General features: G+C 47.2%; 1 protein-coding gene across 1 annotated transcript in view; it reads left to right on the forward strand.

Moving 5' to 3' along the window:
- The window catches only part of STOX2 (storkhead box 2), a 240,140-nt gene that overhangs the window by 132,466 nt on the left and 99,839 nt on the right, over nt 1-7,835 (forward strand). The gene's annotated exons all lie outside the window — the stretch shown is intronic.

The following is a 7,835-nucleotide window of genomic DNA, read 5'->3' on the forward strand; positions in this document are numbered from 1 at the left end:
CAGGGCTGGGATTGCAGGGCCATGAAAGCATATGGCCAGGGTCCTGGACAGAGCCACAATCTGCTCCCTGCACATGTCCCTGCAGTGGGCACCAGTTCTGAGGGCAGGGCAGACTGCCCCAGGCTCTGCCCCAGGCTCCAACCCTGTGCTGTCACTGCCACATGATTCTGGGATCTCCTTGGAGATAGGCCAAGACCGATGTAGGTAGGGTGTATGGCCAGGCAGATGGGATGGGGCTGTAAGTGGGCAGGAAGCAGCATCTAGGAGAGGGATGGGCAAGTGGAGCCAGGGCCCGGATTGCAGGTTGGTGACAGCATGGGGCCAAGACCCAGGGCAGAGCCATGACCCAACTCACTGCATGCCCCTGCCCACAGAACCAGCGTTCATGGCAGGGACGTGTGGGCAATAGATCCCAGCTCTGCTCCAGCCCTGTACTGTCACCACCCCCATGATCCTGCCCTGTGATCCTGGCCCCACCTGTCCATCCTGCTCCCAGACACCACTCCCTGCCTGTCTGTGGTCCCGTCCCATCTGCCTGACCATGCACCCTGTTAGCATGGCTCCTGCCCTCAGCAATGGGTGCAGAGTGGTTGGGACTGAAGCATGCTCACACAGCAGGATTGGGTATGGTGGTGGAAGGAGCTGCCATTGCTGGGAAGCAGATCAAATTGCTGTGCTGTTCTAGCCCTGCTGCTTGCCCGGGGACAGTAGGATTGGCTGTGTGCAGCACAGCCCGGGTTATCCCCAACACCTGGGCTGGGTGGAGCTAAGGGGACCCCCCATGGGCCAGACAAAATCCTTTGGTAGGCCAGGTTCAGCCCATGGGCTGTGTTTTGTTCACCTCTGCTGTATGTAGTATAACTGGAGATCTAGTCGGATTGTAACACTGCAGACACCTGTAATGTTGTTCTGTTAATTTTTCTCCCCAGTTTTTAATTTTATTTTTTCACTACTTCTGCTTCTAAAATACACCCTCTACCTTCCTATTTCTTTTTTCTGCTTTTCAGGTGCCTATATGGCTTTTTCTCATGTTTCTTCATTTTATCTTGCATTTATCACTCTCATCTTTTTCTCAGTCCTTTCTCAGCTGCTTGAGGCACAGCTCCCTGCTGGAGCTTGTTTTATTGCTGTGATCTGGGAAAAGTAATGGCCTAAAGAGGTGACTGAGGAACACAGCCCAGGAAATATCCCACAGCCTTTGTGCTGACTGGAGAGTCTGTATTCTATGGAGCCAACCTGCAGGGCCACTGGTGTGAGTGTTTTTGCTCAATGGTTAGGGACCAGGGTCTGCAACCAAGATATGAACTGGAGATCAGGAGCCAAGGAGCAGAACCATGATGCTGAGAGTCAGCAGCCAGGACAGAAGGCCAGGGAGTAAGGCTGGATATGGTGATAGCAAACAGGAACAGGACTGAAGTCAGACTGGGCAGGATATGTAGATGGATGTGGAACAGCTGCCACAGGCCTGAAAGTTGCCAGCTAGAGTGCCTGCTGCCAGGTGCAGCCCTGAATACCTGTATTTTTTGTCTCAGTAGACAGTTCCACAGGGCAGCCAATCTTATATTTACCCCAGGCACAGGCACAAAACCATCTTACCTGGCTAATGTTTCACTGGTCCCAGCTATATGTCTATAGCCCAGGCTCATTGTCCAAGAGCTCTGTGATCCTGACACTAGCTTCTCTTTCTTTTTCACCACAGTCCAAAATTGAGGCAGCAGCAGCAACAGGTGTAGTTCTTCCCCTGTAGTTGCATGGTACCTCTAGGATAATAGCTCCAGTTCACAGCTTGGCTGGAAACCCCTACTTTTATAAAAATGACAGGGGTAGTACTGATCCTGGCATTGAAAGCATTTTTGTTTTTAGGCTCTCTGGTCAACTTTTTCCTCTTTGCTGGCTGGTAGTGTCTGCAGTTCTTATTTGGATGGAGACTTTCTTACTCCTCTGCAACATGAGTACACACTTTTTCTCTCTTGCTTGTTTCTGCAGCCTGGGGCTCTGAAAGGAACCTCATTATATGCCAGCTGAAATTTCAGCATTTTTTGTGAGCATACCACCAAAGTTGATTCCTGTGATTGTGTTGGAGGCTTGTCAAGCAGCAAGTCAGCCAGTGGTAATAAAGGAAAGCCATTTTAATTTCCTCCTTGAAAGACAGCTGGTTGAATATGTGCAATAAGTAGGGTAGCAAGGGAGAAATACCACCTTGACCACACGGATCTAGAAACACTTTAAGACTGAAATTCAGTTTTCCCTAACATGTGAGGGTAATTTCCCTTCATACCGGTTCAATTATATCCCATTTTGGTTTCAGTTTTAGGATGGACCCTTTTCAATTTATATTCTCTTGTCATTAATAATTTGAGTTCAATTCACCTATGAACTTTTTTACATGTATAAATGGCAGCACCAACCTGCCCTGCTATTTAGAGATGTGTCAGTTGCTTATTTGTAAGCTTCTTTGTCAACTTAAGAAAAATAATAAAGGGTTATGGCTTCAGATTTTTCATCTGCCTGACACTTGAAACACCTCCTTTTTATGATTGCAGTTACAGGGTCTTCAAATCAAGGAAAGGCATGATCTTGGAACTGGACATCAGGACTTCTGAATTCTAACCCCAGCTTTCACACTGATTTTGTCAAACTGGTAACTTTTCATTCTCTTTCACTGTCCCCGTCTGTAAAATAGAGATAGTAATACTTACTCAAGGATGGTTAATGTTTATAAAGATCAAATGCAGTAGAAACTCTTGGAAATTTTAGTTTGGTCATCTTTTTTAATGAAAGGAAAAAGAAAACTAACATAGCTAACTCTCAAGGATTTCCTCTGCTTTTACATGAAGATTTTGAGTTCCTTAGTTACTTCAGCTCCCAACAAAGTCAGACATGTTCAGCTCCCCTTGCAGAATGGATACTAGGGCTGTATCTTATCTTTGATTCAACTCTCTATATTTTCTGAGATCTGTATGTTTGTGTTCCTGCTCCCTTTAATGACCCTGAGCTAATATACAGCCTTCACCACTGGCCAATGAAAACAAAAACTGTACCTGAAACTTTGAGTCAAATTTTTCCTTTAAAAAGAAAAAAAGCATAATTAAAGAGTCTAGATTTGTGCTTAGGAAATGGACCACTTCTCTATATCTACTACAGCCAGCAACATCTCATTCCCATTGTATGTTTCCTTACAAAAGAAAAGGCCCCTTTGCTCCCTCCAGCATGTGTAGCCTTTATGCAGCTGAGTGGGGAGGGCTGAGGTTCTCCTCTGAATCCAGGAGAAAGGGTTTTTGAATTTGGGTTATCTGCCTCCATGGTGAGTGCCCTAGTGACCCGGTACTAGAGAATGACTCTCACCTCCAAGCTCCTTTTTCTCAGCTTAGTTTCCTTGTGAATGGAGCTCTTTGTTTTCTGGGCTTTCATTTAAAATACTAGTTTAAATACTTGAAAACAAAATGTTTAATTTTGATTCATTAATAATTCCCCTCCCCCCACAAACCAAAATAACCCCAGATTTTCATTTCAGGTTGACATGAAACAAATTTGTAAGCTATTTTTTCAGTTTGACCACTGAATTTAAGGTATCAGTTATTCACAATATTCTAGCTGTTTTTCCAAATAAAATACCCAAAACTTAAACCTGGTGTTCTATTATGTATTTGATTAACGGTCCTTAGCTTCAAACAGTACAAAAACAGAATGAAATTTGCTATGAATTCGTCTCTTCAAATGGAGGAGCTCTTTGAGATATCATGTGAAAAAAACTTTTTCAATATGTGCTTAGAGAGATGCTGTGAGGTACTGAATACAAGGTGGGAGAACGCCATTAATTGGCCATGTTAATAGTGTATTGTAGCAGAGGGATGGCTCCTCAACCCTGCTTTAAATAACCATTTAAAACTTTTGAGAGGAGGGAGAGGAGTCTGGTAGATGGGGATTGCTAATGGTTTATTTTCTTTTTCTTTTTCTTCTTCCTTTTTTTTTTGCTTTTAAAAGAAATATGACTGAAATATTTCCTGGGAAATGCACTGTTTGCTCATAACTCTGCGGATAAAATAGCAGCCTTTGTCATCATCTCACCCCAAAGTAATACTGCTGAAAATATATCGTCCTGAGAAGTAGTGATCTTATATTATCATGAAAATATCCTGCAACTATTGTACAATATACTAATCAATTAACTACATTGTCAGATTTTTATGTTAGTTAAGACTACCTGAAAGCTTTCTGTGCACAGTAAAATAAGAGTTACTGTCAGTATACTTTTCTAGAGTGTTGCAGAAGAATTGGAGCACATACTTTCTGCCCATCGTTGTGTTTTTTTTTAATTTAAACTAGCTCTTCCTTGTATTCTCAATTTTTGTGAGAGATAATTCATTGTTTGTTCAACTAGCTCTAAAATTTGAGTCAAACAATTTTTGGTTAAGCAATAATTAAGTGGGAAGTCAGTGTCAGAATCATTACTTTGGCAGCTCCATTTGTTCACCTGTATTTTCTCCTTTTTTTCCATCCTTATTTCTTGACCTCATTTTCTCCCCTCTCCCCCATCACCTATTTCTTTTTTTCATGTCTGAATGAAACAGATTTGGATCTGTCTAGTTTATGAAAAAGGCTGAGTTTATCTTGTACATAGTTCTGACCTATACAAAAGCACTTTTTTCCTAATGCTGCTGCAGGGTAACATTTAGGGTGGGGGTGGGGGATTATAGCCTAGGCTTCTGGCTATAACCTGACTAGTTTTACATCAGGAAAAGTGAGTTAGTTTTTAGGTCATGCTTGGCCTATGTAAACTAGCTTTATTGTAAACTGTCTTAAACTTGATAAAGTTTAACATTTCTGTGGAGAAATCTCATTGTGGCTTTTAGTTTTAGAAAGAAAAGACTGAACAGACCCAGGCCATGGACCACTTTCAGCCTGCACAGCTTTGTCATCCAGCCTGCCGGGCTTCCCACAGGTCTGGGAATTCGGCAGCAGGAAAGCAGGGGAAGCATTAATTGCTACTCCTCTGCTGCCAGATTTTGAGGTCTGTGGGGAGCTCCCCAGATTGGATAATGTGGCTATGTGCAGCAGATCATGCCACATGTGTGGCTGCATGTAGGCACATAAAGCTGGGCTGGTGCATGGGTCTGGGCTGTAGACAAGCCCTGGGCCATCCATCTGGCCCACTGGGATAAAATAATATAGTTGGGGATGGTCCTGCTTTAAGTAGGGGATTGTACTAGAGGACCTTTTGACATGGGTGACTTAGTGCCTCCTGATCCTGGGGGGGCACCAGTGGCTGACCTCCAATGGGGGGGGCAGGGGGGGAGTCTCCCAGTGGCCAAGCTGGCAAACCCAGAAATGCTGCCAGCACTTCTCTCAGTGCCCCCCAATCCCAGGGCTGGCACAGGCTAATTTCAGGGGGGGGAGGGGAGAGCGGGGCACATGCTCCCTCTACACATGACCTATGCTTCCTGAGGGCCTTTGCAACCCTAATTTCCTATGATTCTGTGAAATGTTGGGCAGTACTGGTTTAGTAAATTGTGTGCCAAAAACTGTCTCCCTCTTTTATTTTTAAATGGAGCTCTAGGCCATATCTTCGTTGACCTTGAGTTTCATGTTGTTGTTTGATTCGCAAAGGAGAGGTATCAAAGGAAATTTGCATCTTTGCAGCAGCATAGAACAATAAACAGTACTTGGTTCTTTAATTTTTTTACAATAAATTGCTGGGAGATGTGGTAATGAGAGACACTCCCTAAATACTTCACTTTCAAAGCCATCTATGGGGTTTTAGTCATGCAATATGGTGACCACCAGGATCTGGGGGAACGTTTGTTCACCAAAGCGCCCCATGGGATGACGAGGTCGAACGGTCACAAACTCCTGCAAGACCGTTTCAGGCTGGACATAAGGAAGAATTTCTTTACTGTCCCAGCCCCCAAGGTCTGGAACAGCCTGCCATCAGAGGTGGTTCAAGCACCTACATTGAACACCTTCAAGATTAAATTGGAGCTTATCTTGCTGGGATCCTATGACCCCAGCTGACTTCCTGCCCTTTGGGCAGGGGGCTGGACTCGATGATCTCCCGAGGTCCCTTCCAGCCCTGATGTCTATGAAATCTATGAAATATTTACTAGTGTCTACTGGTGTCAAGGACTGGGCATTACAAATAAAATCCTGTTATATTATTATCCCCACTGCACAGCAAAAGAAACTGAGGCAGAGTTACTTAAGGGTATTACCATATATCTCAGGATTTACTGGCTCTTGAAGTTCTGTCTGTTCTTTCAGCCTGCACCCTATCAGCATTTGGATACTAGTGCAGTTGCTTGTCCAGATTTGCTCTTCAGTTTTCCACTGTTTAAAATGTGAAATAACTGTAGCAAGAAAGGATTAATTTCTAGTAAACATGAACATTAAGTATAGCTGCATTAATAAGCACATGAATAATAACTTAAAGTAATAAGTTTGAGTTGACTTTTTAAAATCCTTCATTTGTAGTGAATTTTAATAGTAGAGAGAAGCAGTTAGTTGTGCTTGTCTCAAAGAAGGAGGAGGCAGGACAGGGTGGCACCTGAAAGACCGTGGACGACTGTCGAACTCCTGAGTGGCTGGGGGCTAAAGGCTGTGCATTATGCAAGTTTGAAACATCCGTGGTGCCATGGGGCAGGCCCTCCTGCTTTGCTGTGCCAGCACTTCCAGTCCCCTGAGTCTCCCAGCTGCAGGATCCCTCAGTCCCCTTGGGTCCTGCTGCCTTGCCCACACTTGGGGCAGGGCAGGGCAGGGCAGGCAGCAAGCGGGAGGAGGGATGGGAGCTTGGAAACTCCAGGAGCAGTAGCAGCAACAAGAGAGTGATGGGAGGAGCAACCCCACAACAGGGATCCTAGAGCTTTAGGTTAATCAAGAGCTGGCAGTGGTTTTGGGCAGAGTGCCAAAAACACCTGCAAGCTCAACTTGTCAGATGTTGGCAGGTGGTGGGGGAGCTGCAAGGGGCCTGATCCTTGTGGCAGCACAGCCCCAGCTACTTCCCTGCTGTCCGCCCTGAGGCGCGTATGTCAAGCACAATGCCATTGCGTGCCACACTGTCTGGCGCACTTGCTGGAGGTTGCCTACCCCTGGGTTAACCTATGGGGAACCCCAGAGCCCAGGGGCCACATGGTCTACAGCAGGGCTGTCCACATCAGGGACTGGTGCCTCCTGAATCTGGGGGGGCACCCGGAGAAGCTGCTGATGGCCTCCCGAATCTGGGGAGGCACCAGCCCTGCCATCAGCGTGGGTGTCAGCTGTCAGGGGGGCACGTGCACCCTCATGCACCCCCTGTGGCTGTCAGAGGGGCAAGACCTTGCAGCCTGCTTCACTCCCTGCTAAGTTAAGCAGCCTGAGCATCCTCCCGGTTCAGGTGTGCCCAGAGCAGCAATGCTGGGAGGTTTAACAGGGCCTCTTGCACTTCACATTGGGGGGAGCCTCGGTGTGTCCTGGGGGTGCAGCTGGGCTGCAGGTGCGGGGCCGAGGGCACGTCACAAAGCACCTGCTCGGCTCTTCGGCCCCCCGGAGCCGGGATGCCCTGCCCTGCCGGGGCCGCCGCGGGGCAGGGATAGGGCGCAGCTTGGTCCGGGCCAGGCGCCCCCGACCCAAGCCCTGAAGCCCGCGGGGCTCCGTCCCCGTCCCCGCGCCGGGCTCGGCGGCCAGAGCAGCTCCATCGCGCTATTGTTTGGGGCCCGGCGCCGCCCCGCCCCGCCGCGCCGCGCACAATGCGCCTTCCCCGCGCGCGGGGCCGGGAGCGATAATCTGGCCGGGCGGATTGTAAATGAAGTGTAATGCATTGTGGGCCGCGCGTACAGTCGGAGCGGGGGGAGCGGCGCGGCTGG

The sequence above is a fragment of the Crocodylus porosus genome, unplaced genomic scaffold, assembly GCF_001723895.1.
Source record: "Crocodylus porosus isolate Cpor-Errol unplaced genomic scaffold, CroPor_comp1, whole genome shotgun sequence".
Classification (NCBI taxonomy): domain Eukaryota; kingdom Metazoa; phylum Chordata; order Crocodylia; family Crocodylidae; genus Crocodylus; species Crocodylus porosus.